The 18,912-nt window shown below is 43.1% G+C and overlaps 1 pseudogene; it reads left to right on the top strand.

The window, feature by feature from the left end:
* The first annotated feature begins 1,211 nt into the window (after positions 1 to 1,211).
* Positions 1,212 to 7,275, top strand: LOC115676416 (uncharacterized; annotated as a pseudogene).
* Positions 7,276 to 18,912: the final 11,637 nt, after the last annotated feature.

Here is an 18,912-nt window from a genome sequence, read left to right as displayed (position 1 = left end):
ACACGGGAAACTTGTATGCTATATTCATCAACTAGTGCATTCTAATATAATCACTTGGGAAGCCTATTTTCCCATTTTTTACACGTTTCTTCCAATTTGTTTCTGGTACTTTGTTTTGCCAAACTGTGTACTGGTTTTAAACTCTAGGATAGGCAAATTATATTCTCCATTTCATCTTCACGGTTTTGAACTGGTTAGTTCCTACGTTAATTAATCTTCCAATTTTATGTTGCTTTCTTAGCACATAAGGAATAATAGCTGAATATTGAAGTCGTCGACAATCTCTATCAAAGACTTAGTATCAAAACAATCAATTATCCGGGTACTCCCACCTCGCCATGAGATCATTCCCTTTTATGTCATGCTTGTTTTTGCTATTAATTGCAATTATAATCCATTTGGGTGTTTGAAAAGGACTTAATCTAACACTTACAAATCAAATCGGCAAAAGATATAACATTTAACGTTGCCTTCTGAGCAACTTACGGTCTGAATATGGAAGACGTCGACAACGTCTATCAACGACTTAGTCTCAAAACAACCAATTATCCGCGTACTCCCACCTCGCCATGTGATCATTCCCTTTTATGTCATGCTCGTTTTTGCTATTAATTGCAATTATAATATTATTTGGGTGTTTGAAAAGGACTTAATCTACCACTTATAAAGCAAATCAGCCGAAGATATTACATGCAACGTTGCTTTCTTAGTAACTTACGGAATGATAGCTGAATATGGAAGTCCTAGACAACGTCTATCAAAGACTTCGTCTCAAAACAAACAATTATCCACGTAATCCCTCCCCACCATTTGATCATCCCGTTTTATGTCATGCTTGATTTTGTTATCAATCGCAATCATATTCCATTTGGGTGTTTGAAAAGGAGTTAATCTTACACTTATAGAACAAATCAGCTAAAGGGGGTTGAGTACTAGTCTCTCCTACGCTCAAAATTGTATTACAGAAATAGAATGTTGAGTTGGTGCGAAGCCATTGAGTCTAATGAGCATTACAACCTGTAATGTTCTTTCTTTTAATTTCTTAATGAAACTCATATGGGCTTCATGCTGAGTCACGTAGATTCTCCTGATTCTGCAAAGAAAATAATAGCACAAACTGGGATCGGGGGTTAATATATATAAAGGCGAACTAGTTGACGCCAAAAAACATCACAGAAATCCTACTCTTCACATGCATGCTTTAGCTTAAGCAATGACCAGAAACCCAAACATGTCTTCATCACATTATAGCCTTTTGATCATTCTGATACTTTTCTCAGCCTGTGTTGCTGCCAGAGAGAACTTAGATGGTTACCATATTCCGAAGCTGAGCGTACTCTGTCGGACATTTATTCAAGATCCTACACAGGCGGTTCGAGCTTCCGTCTTGTCAAAGGATTTCCAAACTTTCTTTTACAACCAAACCCTCGATCATTTTGATTATAGGCCTGAAAGTTGCACTGCTTTCAAACAAAGTATGTAATCAATTTCAAATACTGGGGTGGCATGAATGCAAGCGCCCCCATCTTCGTTTATCTTGGTGCAGAAGCAGCCATCGACGGTGACATAGGTGGTATCGGGTTCAGGACAGATAATGCGGCTCAGTTTAGAGCGTTGTTGGTCTATCTGGAGGTAATAGGAATGCCCCATATTATTAGCCTGGTTGTACGTTGTTTCCCTTATGTTTGGCGTGCATACGTATATATTCACGCATTTTACTAACTTAAAATTGAAATCTTGTAGCATCGGTTTTATGGTGAATCCATCCCGTACGGGTTAACACTCGACAAAGCACTAAGTGATCCCAACACTCGCAGATATTTCAGCTCAGTGCAAGCTCTTGCCGATTACGCGGAAATACTTGTATACCTGAAACAGAAATTGAATGCCAGACATTCTCCGATAATTGTCATTGGAGGATCATACGGGGGAAGTAAGTGAATATATTTTTACATAGCAGCAACATGACTGCCGCTATAAATCGAAATTAAAGCCCACTACTTACATTGAAGAGAACAATTATAATCTGCCGAAGGTCATTATTCTTGAAAATTTCATGGATAGAGCTTTTCCTAAACAGCACTAGCCATATTGACAACGACAATCCATATAAGATATATTCCACATATCACTTATAAGTACGTGTTTCAATCTTCATATATTTGATTTTCAGTGCTAGCTTCATGGTTCCGATTGAAGTACCCACATGTGGCACACGGAGCTTTGGCATCATCTGTAACAGTCTGAATTTTCGATCCTTTTCCCGGGATTTAGGAAATGAATTTGATCAATGCACTTATAGTGAGATCTCACCCGGAAATGCGCATTCTCTAGATGCTAACCTTAGGGGTAAGGCTATTACGGGATTGAGTTCGCACGACCAAAGAACTCGACCTGGGTTCGATCTTCGACCATATGGATTGACGAGGGAATGTTTTGAGCCAACCGAGACCGGTCTACTTGATTGATCGTGTCCGAAGGGAACTAGCGACAGACCCTCGCAATTATATGACAACCGAGGTCGTCCCGGGTGGAGTAAACTTAAACGTGATTTGACTTAGTGTCGGTCACGGGTCGAGAGCGCGTAATTCCAGAGAGCCACCCGTTAGCCAGAGATAAGCTAAAGTTGCGATTGCTCGATTTTAGTCATTTCTTGGAATTCGGGCCCGGGAATCGAGAATTTTGAAAGTGACAATTTTGGACGGCCGATGACGTTTTTGGCTTGGCCAACCTTGGGGCCAACCATTTCTGCAAAAAAAATGGATTTCGGTTCGGGACCGGGAAAATTACGATTTTGCCCCTGTGGACACCGATGTTGGATTTTGAGGCCGTTTGAGGTTATTTTTCGCGGCCAAGGTCATTTTGGGGTGGCCACGCACATTCAGAGTGGTTTTGGCCAAAAATTGGAATTTCGACAAAAATTGGAAAAATAATATTATTTTATTCCCGAGACTTTGACGTGGATTTTCGAGGGCTTGCGCGATGAATTTCGCGATTCCGACGCCATATTATGTTGGCCACGCACATATGGAACACGTATGTGCGAAAATTGGAATTTCGGTTCGGGATCGGAAAATTACGAAAATGCCCCTAGGCCATTTTTGATTAATTCCGAAAATTGGATTTAATTTTGGGATTAACCAAGGAGAGTTAAGGCTAAACCAGGTCAGGTCAACCATGGTTAGGGACAAAAGACCATTTCACCCCTAAATTATTGGATTTGATCAAATGTGGGCCCTTGGATCAAGGGCAAAATTGTCCAATGGGCTTAGATTGAGACACATGGATTCCACTCACACTATCTTTGACCCATTTGACCAGACCATCTCTCTCTCGTGAAGACCATTCAGCCATTTCCCCCAAAATTCTCTCTCTTTTCCCGTTTCCATTTCTGCCGTGAGCACGTTTACGCTCAAACCTAGAGTCGTTCACGCCGAACAGACCGTAGTCTTGCCCCACCAAGCCAACATCACCGCAACCATTTCCACCTCTGCGCACCCACCATAGCCCCGAGTTTTTGTCCAAAACAGCCTTGTTTCTCTGTTTTTCTCTTTCCCGGTCTAAACAAGCACCGCCGTGAGCCGCGGAGCTCCGATCGCTGCCAGTCGACACCCAGCCGTCCGCCTCGCCAGACGTCTCCGTCCGGCACAGATCCGTACAGGTGCCGTGCAGTGCATTTCACCGTCCCTACGGATCAATGTTCACGCCGGACCGTCGGACGCCGCGGCTGTCACCGGCACCTCGCCGGCCACCGTCCCAGCCCTGTCCGTACGGTGTCCGTACGGGAGTACTGTTCACCGCCGTACGGGGGGATCACTGTTCACGCCGTCCGTACATCGCCGGCGACGCTGCTGCCGCTGTCCCGGCCCGTTCCAGCCCCGTTCTGTCTCGCCTTTTGAGTAAGTGTTTTCCCCAAATGTCATTTAGGACCTCGGGTATTTCTAGACTCGTTTAGGACCCGGTTTAGGCGATTTTGTGACTGTTTTAGGGGCTGTTCGGGACTGATTTGAGTGACTGATTATTTTGTGGTTGCGGACTGATTAGGCGAAGAATTTTGAGGTTTAGGGAGCTTGGATTAGGGCTGTGATGTTGAGGTTTGATCGGGATTAATTTGTGCGATTAATTATTGGGATTGTGCCTTGAATGGAATTTTGTGCGTGATTGTGCGATTTGTGGTAGTTGGCTGATTTGGGATTGTGTTTCGGGTTGTGTACGTGTGGTCGTATATGTCACGTATGTAGCCGTGAGGTGTGATGGGTGGCAGTGCGATTGCGCAATATGTTCGCGTGCCAAGAATGTGTAATTGTGCTTTTGGATTGCGTGTTATATGTGTATGATTGTGTGGTGTGCTGGCGTGGTGAGAATGTATATTTGCAAAGTGTATGTGATTTGTGAAATGTGCATGCAATGTGGAATTGTGTTTGGCCGTGCGAGTACTGGTCGTGCGTAAGTGTGGTTTGAGTGGAACGAGGATATGGAAATGTGGTTTGGTTGGAAAGGTCCGTCCTGAGGCGTGTACGTTTACGCGGGACGATGCCGTCCCTGACGAGGTGACGATGCCCGGCCCGACGGGGTGTCGATGCCTGACGTGGTCAGAAGACCGTTGGCCTGATACGTTTTACGCGGGCGCGGTAGTGGTGGAAAGGTTGAGAATGAGTGGGATTTGGCAAGACAAGCGAGAGGATTGTGGAAAGTGACGCATGGTGTGAGTAGCGTGCGAGTGTGTTTGTATCGCGTGATGTGATGCTTAATTATGGGGTAGAAACTGCTAGGCACGGTATGGGACGTGCCCAAGTGGTTTCTGTCTTATAATTAAGGCACGCGCGCGTCTGTGATTCCTTGCTGTGATGTATTTCTGTGGCATACTGGCTGTGTTGTTATCTAACGTGCAGGAACGTGCGTGATGGATTCCAGGTAGGGTCGCATGTGATTGTTAGTTTGGCCGATCGTTGTGTGTTATGTGTGTTTTCGTCTGGCGGTACGTGAGTGCCTACGTGGGGTTTGGGGTTGTACACTTATTGAGATTCGTCTCACGGTTGTATAACCGCCACTTTCAGACCCCCGGCCTTAAACCCGGGAAGTGCGCCTTTTCTTTTTGGAAGTCCGGGGAGCTGCTGTTGGTGCCCAGTGGAGTTGCAGGTGAGTGTCTGGAGGCTCAGACCCGAAGATTCAGAAGCAGACTGGACGAGGGCGATCCTTAGGTTTTTCCCTAGGGTTTTAGGGGTTGTGTAAATCGGGTTGACCCATAGGGAAGTTAAGTTAACCAGACCTCGATCTTTTGTTTAAACGGTGACTGAGGATGTTAGTCTGTATTTATGTCTGGAATATGATGTTTGTATATTTGGTGTTGTATGAATATGTGGTTCTTTGGACTGTTTCGTTGTTCTACCCCGTTGTCGTCATTATTTGTCCGGGGTTTTGTTATTCGCTTCCGCATGTGGCTCGATGTTTGGGTTGGGTCGGCGACGTTCCTGGGACGTCGCAATATTTCGACCGGAGCGGGATGTCGCGAGCTCGTTGGGGTTCGGGGCGTGACATCATCCGCTCCAATTCTCTACTTTCCTGACGTCACACCTCAGGGTGCATACTATTCGGCAATTTTTCAGGAAACTAGTTTTTCTTGCCACCGAACCATAAGACGATCCTGGGAGGAAATTGATAGAGTTGCTTCTGAGCCTCGTAGTCTCGCGAAATTGAGCAGAATTTTCAAAACTTGCAGGTGCATAGAGGATGGAATTGAGAATCATGCATCATATTGTACTTTGGAAACTTTTTAGTATTTTGTGCAGCATAAGTAATTCTTAGAAAATAAAATATTATTGGAAATATATGCTTTATAGACGAATTTACATTTAATTATGTATATTTTTGTCTTCTGTCTGACCTAAAAAAACACCTTCTATTAGACCAATGCAAAGTTCTTCACAGCTCAAGGGGTACTTGAAATGGGTCTACGCAACTGTTGCTCAGTACAATAATCCATTCAAACGTCAAATGGAAGTGTTATGCAATGCCATTGATAGAGCTTCTCCAAGAGATGGAATTCTTCGGAAAATTTTCACAGGCCTCGTCGCTCTCATTGGAAATTCCACATGCTACGTGAATCCACCTTATCAAAGTTCATCTCAAACTGATTTGGGTTGGCATTGGCAGGTATACAATATAGTATAAAATCATGAACGGATTTTAGTTTACTACTTTCAGATGAAATCGACTCAAATTGATCATGGAAAAAACCAGTTAATTCCAGACTCGATTGACAAACGAACAACTCCAAGATGCGGCAATTGATGCCTCTTATATTTCTGAGCAGAGTCTGTGTAGTCTAATGATCGGGCAGAGTAGCTCGTGAATAGTTCAACTCATGTATATCCTAATTGGCTCTACCTAATAGTAATGTGCTTAGTAGATTAAGAGTCAACGAACAATTTCGAACTCTATTGCCATAATTAGTCGACTTCGAGTATTTCATCGGACTAACAAGATAGAGAGGTCGTTTGGCTTTGATGACATGTAGCGAGATGGTGATTCCCATAGGCATCACCAAGAATACTATGTTTCAACCAGAGCCCTTCAACCTAAATAGCTTCACCAATGCTTGCAAGAAAAGATTCGGCATCGCACCTCGGTCACATTGGGTAACTAACTACGGTGGTCATGTACAATCAAATAATTCATATATTTAGGACTCTCCTTTCATTATCGTGTTGTTATTTATATAACTTTCTTTTTAACCAAACAAAGTATAACACTCTTCAATTCTTCATTGACGATGAAAAATTGCAGGACATAGAACTTGTTCTACACAGGTCTGCTAGTAACATTATTTTCTCCAATGGGCTTCAAGATCCTTACAGCAGCGGCGGGTACGTGTAGAATCGAAACCTTTAGATTTCTTTTAAAAAAAATCATAGTATTAACTGGGATTTCAAAATAACTCATCTATATCATCAACTATAGGATCTTGAAAAATATTTCGGACACTATTGTCGCGGTCTACACAGCTAAATGTACGTGTCAATTAGATTCATCGCATCAAAATAAAAAATAAAAAGTGGATTATCTTTCGATATTTGGATTTATGGAAGCTAATTAAATTACAGAAATTGATTTTGTTGACATAATTTCTTATGTGTACGTTCTCATTGTTTGGACATACTTTCGGCTACGGAATTCGATTCTGAATGGTTGGTCAAGCAGCGGAAAATTGAGATTGAGATTATAAGAAAGTGGATTGCCACATACAGTGCCGATCTTCGTGCTTTGGGAGAATAATTAATATATATCACACGGGAAAGTCATCACATGGTACAATGCTAATAGCGTAGTAAATAAAGACCAGAGTTGTGTGTTTTGTTTATGTTCTGGTGAGAAGGGTGAGAAATTTGTGTGTCTGTGTGTGTGTGTGGATGTGTTAGGCCTTTACAGAGTGGGAATGACCTGAAGAACTAGCTGATATCGTTGTATCCACCAATGTATCCAGTGACAATGATATGCAACGGCATTGATGGAGTAAATACTATTGAAAAATGGCATTCTTGGCAAAATATTTGCAGGCGTTGTTGCCTATAGCGTGAACTCCGCATGCTACCTCAATCCTCCCACTTAGGTATATCAAAAGCACTTTTGGGTTGGGGGTGGTAGGTACAATACTCTACATCATCATCGTTAAGCATTAAAGGAGGCCAATGGGTCTCGATTGTTTGGGAGGGTTTGGATATTGCGTTTCGATGTCACGGGTGGATTCGAACCTGGTTGAGTTGAATTTACCTCGAAGTGGACAGAGTTAGGAAAACTGATCCCTTTTTTTGCGTCCGAGTGATCTTACAATTACGATGGACTTGGGCAATGACCTTTTGTCCCAATACAGGGATGATTAGGTCTATGTTCAGGCCGATCCAAGAACACCTATCAGTCAAGACTATTTTAATTGCACTATCCCCTTCTTGAAATCTTCCTTGCAAAATTTGGTAGGGTCTAAGAAAACGTTACACTTCTATTGAACTAAAAGGGGGACTTGCTTCCAGAGCTGCAGCGAAATGGTATGCCCCATAGGCATCACAAACAATCGAGTCTATGTTCCAACCAGCGCCTTTCATCTTAACAAGATTCATTGATGAATGCAACTACTAATACCACCACGCCTCGCCCACATAGGTCACTACCTACTACGGTGGTCATGCATGATTTTCGGTGACTCGGAAAATATATTTTTTGGCTCTTATTTCTATTAGTAGATTAGACTAGTTTCTTTGCATAAAGTTTAAAGTAAACCTTACCATTATCGTCCTCCACTTCTTCATTTTTTTTATGCTTTTGTTGCAAGATATAGAGCTAATTCCTCGTAGGTTTGGCAGAAACATTAATTTTCTCAAATGGAGATCTAGATCCTTACAGTAGCGGAGGGTATAAAAACTTGTATACGTATCTCCATACATCCATTCAAATCATAAATTTTTACACTATATAATCACGATTGACAATTTGATCTCTTTTTCAATCTTAGATCCTGAAGAAGAATTCAGAGGGTATAGTTGCTATCTATACAAAGAAAGGTACAAAACCAGGCCATTTTATTTGTTGCTTGCAACTTGTCTTAAGTACCCGTGAATAGCTCTCAAGAGAAGGAAATCTACACAAATTAGAAATCTAACTCCAAAGAAGAAAGTACTTTTATAATTTCTTGCTCGTATGGGCTTCAAACCGTTACCTCTATTTTGACTTGAATTGTCCACTTAGATCAAATTTCCATCAAGGGCTCGAACTCGAGATATATTCCCACCAATGGTTATATGTTTTGCAAGTTCCCGTTGTTTGGATTTATTACCAAAGATGCAAACCGATCCGGACTGATTGCTTATGCAACCAAATGCCGTAGTGTGTGTTGAGAAAATCTCCTAATTAGTTTTGAAGATCGACAAAACATTCCATAAATTCTTATTGAGTTTGACTTGAATATTTTCAGGTAATATTCTAGCTCTGAATATTCACAGTATCCATTCATACTCGTCAAGGCTCAACGATTAACTTATACACATCGCAACAGTTAGTAATCTGGCATGGATTTCTTAATTAAAATATTATTATCCAACATTCCTTTATAATGATCTTTAGATAAGAATTTGATTTGATGATCAATCTCGTCATGATATTCTTTCTAAATGAAAGTCTCAACTTATGGAAACTTTGATTTGATTATATGGGTAAATGAATCATCTAAGAGATTCTAATTTGCTTATCCAATAGCTACCGAATCTTATTTTGATGTTCTTATCCAACAAAAGTATTGGAGAATGATCCTCCGAATACTGTACAACGGCTATATTGGAAGTGGATGAGTATAAAAGGATATTATTGTGCTGAAGAAATATGCGACATCTTGAATCTAAAATTCCAAAGTATTGAGAGCTTCAATCATACATACTTGACATTCTTGAGATTGACTTTGTAATCTTCAGAGTGGTTCTAAAGGGGAGTAACTCTGATATTGTCAAAGAGAGTGCCTCTGAGATAGTGAGACCAAGAGTTTACATCCTCATATGTATCTGCTGATTGATTCATTAGTGAAATCCCGCCAATAGGCTATCTGCATGTGTTGACACCTATTTTTAATTTGCCCAAAATTAATTACACAAAATTTAGGAGTTAATTTTGTTTAATTCCTAAAACAAAAATATTTCAATTTAAATACATTGCATATAGAAATTAGGCACATTTTGCATTAATAGGGTCTATTAGAGAAGATTAATTAAAAAAGATAAAAAAAAATCAAAAAATCAAAAAAAAAAAATCGAGTTGGGCCGGGTCGGGGCTGGGCCGACCCGGCCCTTTTTCTTCTTCCTTTCTTTTCCCCCGGGCCCCTTTTTCCTTTTTTTCCCCCTCCGCGGGCCCGGGCCCTTTTCTTATCCCCCTCCGCGCGGCTGGGCCTGGCCCGGCCCGGCCCGGCCCTCCTCCTTCCTTCTTCCCCCCGTCACTCTCGCCGCCCCTGTTCGCCTCTGTGCTCGACGGCAGCGTGACGCACGGCGGCGCTGCTCCTCACCGTCGCTATCCGGCCAGAGGAAGGCCGGATGAGCACGCCGACGGGACTGGCATTAATTGCCAGTCCCGTCCTCCCCGATTTCCCGGCTCCCTTATCCCATCCTCCTTCCTCTCTGCCTCTGTTTTGAACCGGCCCCCCTGCTCTGCTCTGCTCTGCACCGGCCTGCAATGGCCACGAAAGTCGCGGGGTTGGAGTAGGACGGTGCAGGCCGTCGTCACGCCGACGCAGAGGAGCAGAGGGGGTCCGTCGTCCGACTATAAATAGCCAGAGAGAGAGAGAGAGAGGCCCGGGTCGGCCGTTTTGAGATATAGAGAGAAAAACAGAGAAAGGGGGAGACGGAGCGAAACAGAAGAAACTGAGAGCTCTTCCGGCGGCCACCGCGCCTCAGCCATCCATCCCCGCCGCCGAGCCGACGGCGGCGACACAGAGAGAGAGAGAGAGCCCCCGGTCGGCGAAACAGTGAGAGAGAGAACAGAGAGAGAGTGAGAATAGAGAGAGAGAGAAAGAGCAAACCGAGTGTTCGTCGGAGCAAGAAGGAGAACCAGCAGCGTCGCCGTCGCCCACGGAGCAGCCGGAAGGCCACCCAGACGCGCCGTCGACCGGTGAGCCCCCGGCCGAGAAGCCCCTCTGTTTTCCCCTGTTTTTTTAGCGTGGTTAGGCCGGGACTCGCGCCGGCCGTTTCGTGCGAATCTCGGCCCATACCGTCGTCGGTCCCGATCCCTAGTCGCCGTCGGAGGTGAACCCAAGCCGCCGGAGTCGACCGGATCGCCGGAGGAGGTCGGAATCCCTCGTTTTTCCACGCACCCGCCAGGCGTTCGACGAAATGCCTCAACCAGGCTGGTTTTTGTTTCATCGCCGACCGGCGAACGGTGGTCCGACGGCGGCTCAGGTGAGTGGCACAGCCCACAGGCAGTCCTAGTCGGGCGATTTGGGGGTGGCGTTGGCCTGGGTCAGCCGGCGGATGGCCAATTTTGGCCTCTCCGGCGCCCCCCTCCCCGCGGGTCTGTATGTTCGGGTCGGATTCGACCCGAATCAATAGATCCGACCCGGGTCAATGCTCGGGTCGGATCCGTTGACTCCGGTCGGTTCCGACCGACCCGGATTAACAGATCCGACCCGGGTCAACGCCCGGGTCGGATCCGTTGACCCGGATCGGTTCCGACCCGATCCGGATTGACCGATCTGACCCGGGTCAACGCCCGGGTCGGATCCGTTGACCCGGGTCAGTTTCGACCCGGCCCGGATCCGCAACCCGACCTGGTTTAATATTATATTAATATTTTTATTTTATTTTATTTTTAAAAAAATTTTAAAAAAATTAAAAAAAATTTGTTTCTTTTTTTTTTCTTCTGTACTATATATATATTTCGAAAAAAAAAAATTCAAAATTTTTAAAAAAAAAATCTTTTTTTAAAAATTATTGTGTTGTATATTCTAAATGTTTAATTTCTTGTAGTATTATTGTGCATATTTTTGTCTTGTTTAAATTAGATAAGCCTGAGATTGCGCGGTAATATTTTGCATGTTATTTTTATTATCGCTGTATTATTATGCATGTTTTTAATACAATCGCATGAGTTGTGTTTTGAATATCATCTGACTTAGTTAAGGTTAGAACCTTAGGCTGCATGAATTGTTGTGTTCCTGACTGCTGATCGTTTCTGATTATGCACTCGCTTGATCACCTCACATGTTAGGAGAAAGGTCCTAAAATCAATCCAAATTGCCTGACAAATATTTTCAGAAATGAACAGGGTAAAATGATACCGAAAGGGCATTAGTTATCCAACTAGTGTAACCAAGTCCCCGAACTCATTTAATCTCTGGTTCGTAGGAATAGGGTGATTCTCCCATCACCCTATTTGGGTTTCTAATCGACCCACCCAAAATCGATTAGTGGCGACTCCTTGATATAAACCACTTGCATGTTAAAAACTTAAACCCTAAGTCGCGATATGGTATGGGCTTGGGAGAGCCCGAGTTAAGTCCCGAACCTAGACTTAGCACGTACCAGGCGAGCCCCCCTTTTTTTTGCATGTTCGATAAAAAAGGGCTCGGGAGTTCGGTCGCGACAGACTGGCGACTCTGCTGGGGAATTGCATTTTCTAAAGTGGACTTAGGCCAAAAATTTTATCCTGTTCAAAAATAATGTTTGCTTGGCAGTGAGGATTCCAGGTATGACACTGACATTAAGGTGTTATTTGTTCTTGCAGGTTCAAATTGATTGTTTATAAATTGTTGTGCATGCTTTAATGATTTAGCACTACACTGTTGCACACACAACCACGCTGCCGGACCTGGGCCGCGATAGGGCATGTTAGGATGGTGTAAAGAAAGATACGACCTCGAACGTGAGCCCGCGATGTAGAGGTTGCCTTTCTTTTCCCCGAAATTTATTTCTAAAAATCGTAAAGAAGTATCTTTAGCCGCTATTCGTGTGACTATAAGATATTCCTTTCGATTTGGCCGAGGTTAAAAGGACTTGACACCAACGCGAGACTGCGACGGTCAGGCACCCTTTTAACTTCATGTTGCTGAGCCAGTCTAGATAGAAATCGAACCTCACTCCTCATGTGTATGTCGTTGTGATTGCCATGGTTCAAGGAAAGGTATATATTATGTCCCTTCTCATTTTATTATTCAGCCTACTTATTTATTTGATTTGTTACTGTTAGGCCACCCGTTGATTGCAGTCTATATACCAGAGATACGCTTATTGTGGAGCTTGTCCGTAAAAATAAGCGCCTCCGAGAGACCGTGATTTCCCCATCGTTTATAAAATGAGTATTCGGGAATGGCGCCCTTTTGTTAAAATCCCTTGTCTTTTATATTTTCCTAGTATTTATGTTTAGGGGTTTTGGTTTTATCCTGTAAAAATGTTTATGGGTTGTACAAATGTTAATATAGCTCGGGCCGTTTTTTTTTATGCTTTAAATGAAATTTTTTGCCCCTTAATGACACCACCGCGGCCTTCGGCCCAGTGGTATCCGGGGATGAGCAGTAACGGCTCGAGGCGACCTGGGTTCGAACCCCGGGGACGTCGCCTGTAATGTTAATATTAATAAAAACTTTTTTTGCTTTTTTTTTCTTTGCAAATAAAGAAAATATGCAATAATAATATGACTAAGTCATAGAATGATTCTTTATTGGGCATTATACTCATTCATATCAGCGTTTTCCCAGGTAGCTACAAAAAATGGCCGAAGAAAACGTCCGTCTCAATAACATGGATGACGAAATGAAGATGGTCCTCAATGCGATCCAAAATCTCACAAAGCAGGTGAAATCCATTCATGGCAAGCTCACACCTACGCCTGCAGCAGTTGAGGTGGTGTTATCACCACCGTCTACCGGAAAAGACAAAGTCTCCGCCAGCGACAATAAAATGCCCTCGCTAGAGGACGATCCGCTTCCCCTTGCCGTCAGGAAGCCTGAACTTGAAGCTGTACCAATGACAGAACAGGACAAACGCCTTGCAAAGGTCGAGGAGATGCTGAAACAGCTACAAGGCCCGCAACATGCTGTTCCACTTGACCTGTCTATATACAAACGGATCAAAGTACCAGAAAAATTCAAGATGCCGAAATTCGAGAAGTATGATGGTACCTCATGCCCCAGACATCATTTGCACATGTATCATATGCGGATGACTCAGTATGTTGATAATGAACCCCTCATGATTCAGACCTTCCAAGCGAGTTTGACGGGGCTAGCCCTGACATGGTATATGTCGAAAGATGTGGATACTTTTAAGTCTTGGGATGATGCCGCTGATGCATTCCTCAAGCATTATCAATTCAACCTCGACGTCACCTTTACTCGTGACGATCTGGAACGCGCTGAGAAGAAGAAGAGTGAGTCCTTCAAAGAGTATGTCACCAGATGGAGAAACTTGGCCGCCCAAGTTACCCCACAACTCACTGATCATGAACAAGTGAAATTATTCATAAAGTCTCTTCCATATGAATACAGACACCGCCTGGTTGGTGCCACTGCTGAATCCCTTAATCGTCTTGTTCCTGTGGGTGAACGAATCGAAATGGGATTGCGTGAGGGGTGGTTTACAGACCCCACTTCCACAAGCAAGAAACTCAGCATGAAGAAGGAGAAAGAACCCCTGACAGATGCGGATGTTACATACACCCAAATCGTTCGTCCTTCCCCAATGTTTTAGATGAGCATTGGACAGCAACCGGCCTCAGGCTGCAAGCCGCCCTAAAGGCGAAATAACAAAAATCAGTTCACGCCACTCCCTTTGCCTATGTCTCAGATCCTCCCTATTCTCCTAGAAAAGAGGTTGCTTGCTAAAGAGCCAAAGCGTGAAAATCCTGAGCGTTTCCTCAACTACGATCCCTCCGAGGCATGTGACTATCATTTGGGTGAAACGGGACATTCCGTCAATGACTGTGTTGTCTTGAAAAATAAGGTCCAGAAATTGTTGGATGCAAAAATGTTTTCATTCCGCAACGCACCACCCAATCAAGCAGGAGGCGCGGATGTCGTCATTGAGTAAACTGAAGACTCAATTTTCCTCCCTTAGAATATAGGCATATTTAATAGTTTGAATCCTCCCCTATGCAGGAGCTTTTCTTGCTTTCTAAAGTCCCAGTTGTTTTCTAAGATTCCCAATTTTCTGAATTTGTAATTATGCTTGGAATTTTAGTATTGCAATTTCCATTCCAACAAATATAATTCGCCTGAATTATTCAAAAGAATTACAAATGTTTTGTTTTGAGGGCCTGAGGAAGTATCCCAAACCGGCCCGTTAATGATATCCAGCCATGTAAAGGAAAGTGTTCTGAGGCCCGGGCTTCCTCATGCTTCCTTGTTTTTAAGCTTTTGAAAATAAAACAAATGTTTTATCATTTTTCAAAAGGACAAAAAAGAATAGTGGAAAAGCATGCGTGCTCATAGCCCTGTTTGTTTTTCTAACGCGCTCACTTCGTGTCTCAGAGCATACTCCTTTTTTATTTGTTATTACAAATGGGACATTTGGAAATGACACAAACTGAAGAGCACATCAGCCCCTGGTAATGATCGCGGACCAACTCATCTGATAGGAGCAGTCCAAGTGAAGATCATCCAACCTTCAAATGAAACATGGGGCAAATCTCATTACTACCAGTGGGTGATATCAGCCCCAGAAAGTCAAAGAGAATGCTAAGCATTCCTTGACTCCATGATGAGCGGAACATCATTTTGTACAAAAGTCGGGGGCAGATCAAGAAAAGATTACCCTTTTTGAAAGAAAAAGGTATGTCTTATTCCTTAACAAATTTTGGAAATGACATTCCTTCCCTTTTCTTTTGCAGATAATGAACTGGGGAACATGCTAGACTCTGACGTGCTAGCGGGCTAGATAGAGCACCAATGTTGGGACTTCTCGAATGAAGCATGACGAATAAGTGCCAAATTGGAAGAGTAGACTAAGGGGCATGCGATCTCCCAGTTCATCAAAAAGGGTGTATTTCGTTCCTAAAGTTCATCCACTTTAGCATAGAAATGATATATCCTTTCTTTTTACACAGGACAAAATTGAGTAAAGAACACTTATGGTAGCACGTCTAACCGGAAAGGGTTTCACACATGACAAAATTGCGTCAATGCCGATCCTGGCAACCACGGAAGTCTCGATGGTAGTCACGCTCATGTCCGTCAAAGACCTTTAAAGCAGAAATTAGCTTTGCTGCGAAGTTCCCCATGCAAGCAATTGCACATGCCTGTGCAATCAGGAATCGGAGCATCCACGAGAAACTTCTCAACATGCCGGAACCGCATGGACACAGCATGCGTTGACAATAGAACCCTCCATTTGGAAGCACCTCTAACTATAGAGGATTTCATTCGAGTTTCGAGACCAAGAGTATGGAGGAGTAGACTGAAACAGAGAAGGCTGAACAAAGTAAAGAGGAGAAAAGACTCTGCTAGCTTTGAAGGCAAAATGGAAGAAGGGTAATTTGTATCGTTCTCAATTTACCCTCAATCGTCTCATTTCTAACATAAGCTCCTGTTTTTGTTAGAAGGGAATTATCAACATCCGAGGAAACTCAAGGAGTTGTCAATTTAATTTCAAATGGAGGGAATCACGAAGGGTAATGTTGTATTGTTCCCAATTCCTGTTCCTCAAAGATCCGTTCATTAACACGGCCTTTCTTATTGCCTTGCAGGTTTGCCTCGTCGCTACTGCAGCGTAGGTAAGTATCTCTTTCCCTTAAAACTCTTTTTTAAGAGTTGAATGAATCAAAAGAAAGGAAACATGTTAAAGCAAATAAACGCTTAACCTTCCTCCAAGTGTATCGCATGCCTTTTGGAAAGAATTTTGCATGGTAATTTTACCTGTTTAATTCACCAATTCCTTGTGAAAATTTTGACAATTCGACGAATGGTGTCGAACTGCTCCGATGTATTGAACAAGGTATGTCAGGATGATGAGAGGCAATCCTTAGCCTATACACATTCTCAAGTACCAAACCCATGTAATATGAGCGAAAAGGTTCCACTTCTACAAGGTAAAGGGGTTTCTCGCATAAGGTACGGTAGCCAAAATGACGAGAGGCAATTCATTTCTCTGCCCCATATACTACCATTAATCCTTTGCTTGACCATTTGAGCCCATACACTTGGAGGTTCTTTTTAAATCACCCCTGTCAAGAACCACCCCACATTGGGGCAGCTTGAGGTAAATCAGCATCACAGGGAGAATTCAAATTCAGAGGGAGCAAGAAGAGCGTCCCTCCCTTTCGATCACCGCCCCTGTGACTTCGGCCTCGTCGTTTTCACGGATCCGGTGGTCCTCGAAAGAGTCTTCCAAGACAAGCACACCATCGACGGCTGGACAGTCGAGGCTAAGAGGGCTTTGTCAAGAGAGAAGCAGCAAACTAAAGCTTGTCCAAAATGCCAACATCTTATTGATAATAGTGATGAGCAAGACAAGAAGGATGAGGAGTTTGTAATATCTAAAATTTTCTATGATCATCAGCTGCAACAGCTCACATAAGGTGAAAAGATGAATAGAAATTTTCTTGCTCTCATTTGCATTAATCTTTGAGTGTTTTTATTGCAGATGAACTCTCACAATAATTTAAGTGCCATAGGATGACGAAGAGCAGTTCTTCTTCTATCCCATACACTTATATCCCTTGCTAGCCCAATTGAGCCGGCAATTTCATTTCGTACGAACCCAGTTGGTGATCATCCCCCACACCGGGGCAAGACAAAAGTCACCATAATTTGAGCATCAGGGTCCAAAGTACCGAATCAAGATGAAGACTCCAAGAGCCTAATAACATTGTTCTGCTCAAACTTGTTTAGGCTAGTCCTGACAACACCAAAAGAGCAGCAAAAAAATGCTGAAAACTAGGGGCATGAAAAAGCAATGTGCCTGGTAAAAGCAAGGCCAATGCCCATGAATAAAAAACAAAGAAAAAGAAAAAAGGAGAAGAAGAAAAACGATGAAAAAGACGACCCCAAAGGGTTAAACTTGAGTTCTTCTTCAATATAAATTCCTACTTTAGGAACTCTGTCTTGACAAAGATCTGTCACATGATAGATGAAGACAAACCTATTCTTGAGAAAGCAATTGGAACAGAGATAGAATGGTATCCAGGAAAATGCTTGACGCAGAAGCTCCTCAAGAAAAAGTTGTCAAAGAAGTTAAAACACGGGATTACCCAGGGAGTTTTTCAAAAGAGTCCCGACGGTGGAGAAGAAGGCTGGTGACAACGCTAAGATGATCACCAATTTTCACCCTTACACACATTTTTGAGCCTAACGATCCTTTCGTTTCTCAACCTGTAAATCAAGCCCACGTTACATCCCTCATGAAGTCTCTTCTGACTAGGGCACATGAATTAACGTGGAATTTCAAATGTTTATAAACAACGCTCGAGGAAGTGCGAGCAAGACTATTTCTATCTCGTTTTGCAGGGTTCTTGACTTGTAAACCCGGAGATGATTGTAGAATATTTTCTTTCATGGCCTTGACTCGGACAGTCTCCTTCGTTAAGCCATTGACCAAGCCTACATTACGACCTTGAAGAAGACCTCTCAGATTGGCAGCGTCGTACCGCTTGCGAGAAAACTCAGACCCTTGTGGATGTGATAACGGTCAGATTGAGTGTTTTCGATGTTCCCGCATTAATGGACGGGATAAATAGCCCTTTTCAATGAGAGCGAGTGGAAAGTCCTTTCTGACTGAGGATCCCTCGTTCAGCATCTCGAGAAGTCCACCTCCCAAGTGAAAATTGTCTTGATTGACCCTCGGTGGATGTTTGGTGATGCAAACATGGCAAAATCATCATGCATGAACTTTCAAATACACATTCTGGGATAGCCTAGCTTGTCTATCCTCGATGAATGTATGCATGTTTGCGCTAACCCTCTTTGACAGGTAAAATATCCTCAAAGACTCAAAGAACATATGACCTTTGAAGCGTCTCCAAAGATGTCACAGAAAATTTTTTCCGCTCCCCAAGTGGAATTGACACAGCATGCTTTTGCAGCTCAGAGTTCTAATCCCCAGTGATAGAACACGAAAATTCGAGCGCTGGAGAAGCCCTCATTATCATCACAAAAGAGATGCCCTGAAAAAGGTCGGGTATTCAGCAGATGATATATCAAACCTCCGGGTGAGAAATCCCAGGTATTTCATCAGATTTCTTTTCAGACTACCCAGAAGGTAAACAGGGTGTTTCTTTGAAAAAGAAAAGCATCTTGACTAGCTGGTCAAGATATTTCTTACGATATTCAAGAATAGGCTCAGTTGTCTATTTCTCCGATGAATACGTATGTCTTTGCACAAAAAAAAAACTTGTCTGACAGGAGACACGCCCTTAAGAGGCAGGAACGTGCCCAGGTAAGTACATTTTACCCAT

This window comes from Syzygium oleosum, unplaced genomic scaffold, assembly GCF_021117445.2.
Source record: "Syzygium oleosum isolate NSW1041296 unplaced genomic scaffold, Sole_v2.1 Sole_v2.07, whole genome shotgun sequence".
Lineage (NCBI taxonomy): Eukaryota > Viridiplantae > Streptophyta > Magnoliopsida > Myrtales > Myrtaceae > Syzygium > Syzygium oleosum.
This window is presented reverse-complemented; position numbering and strand designations above follow the sequence as displayed.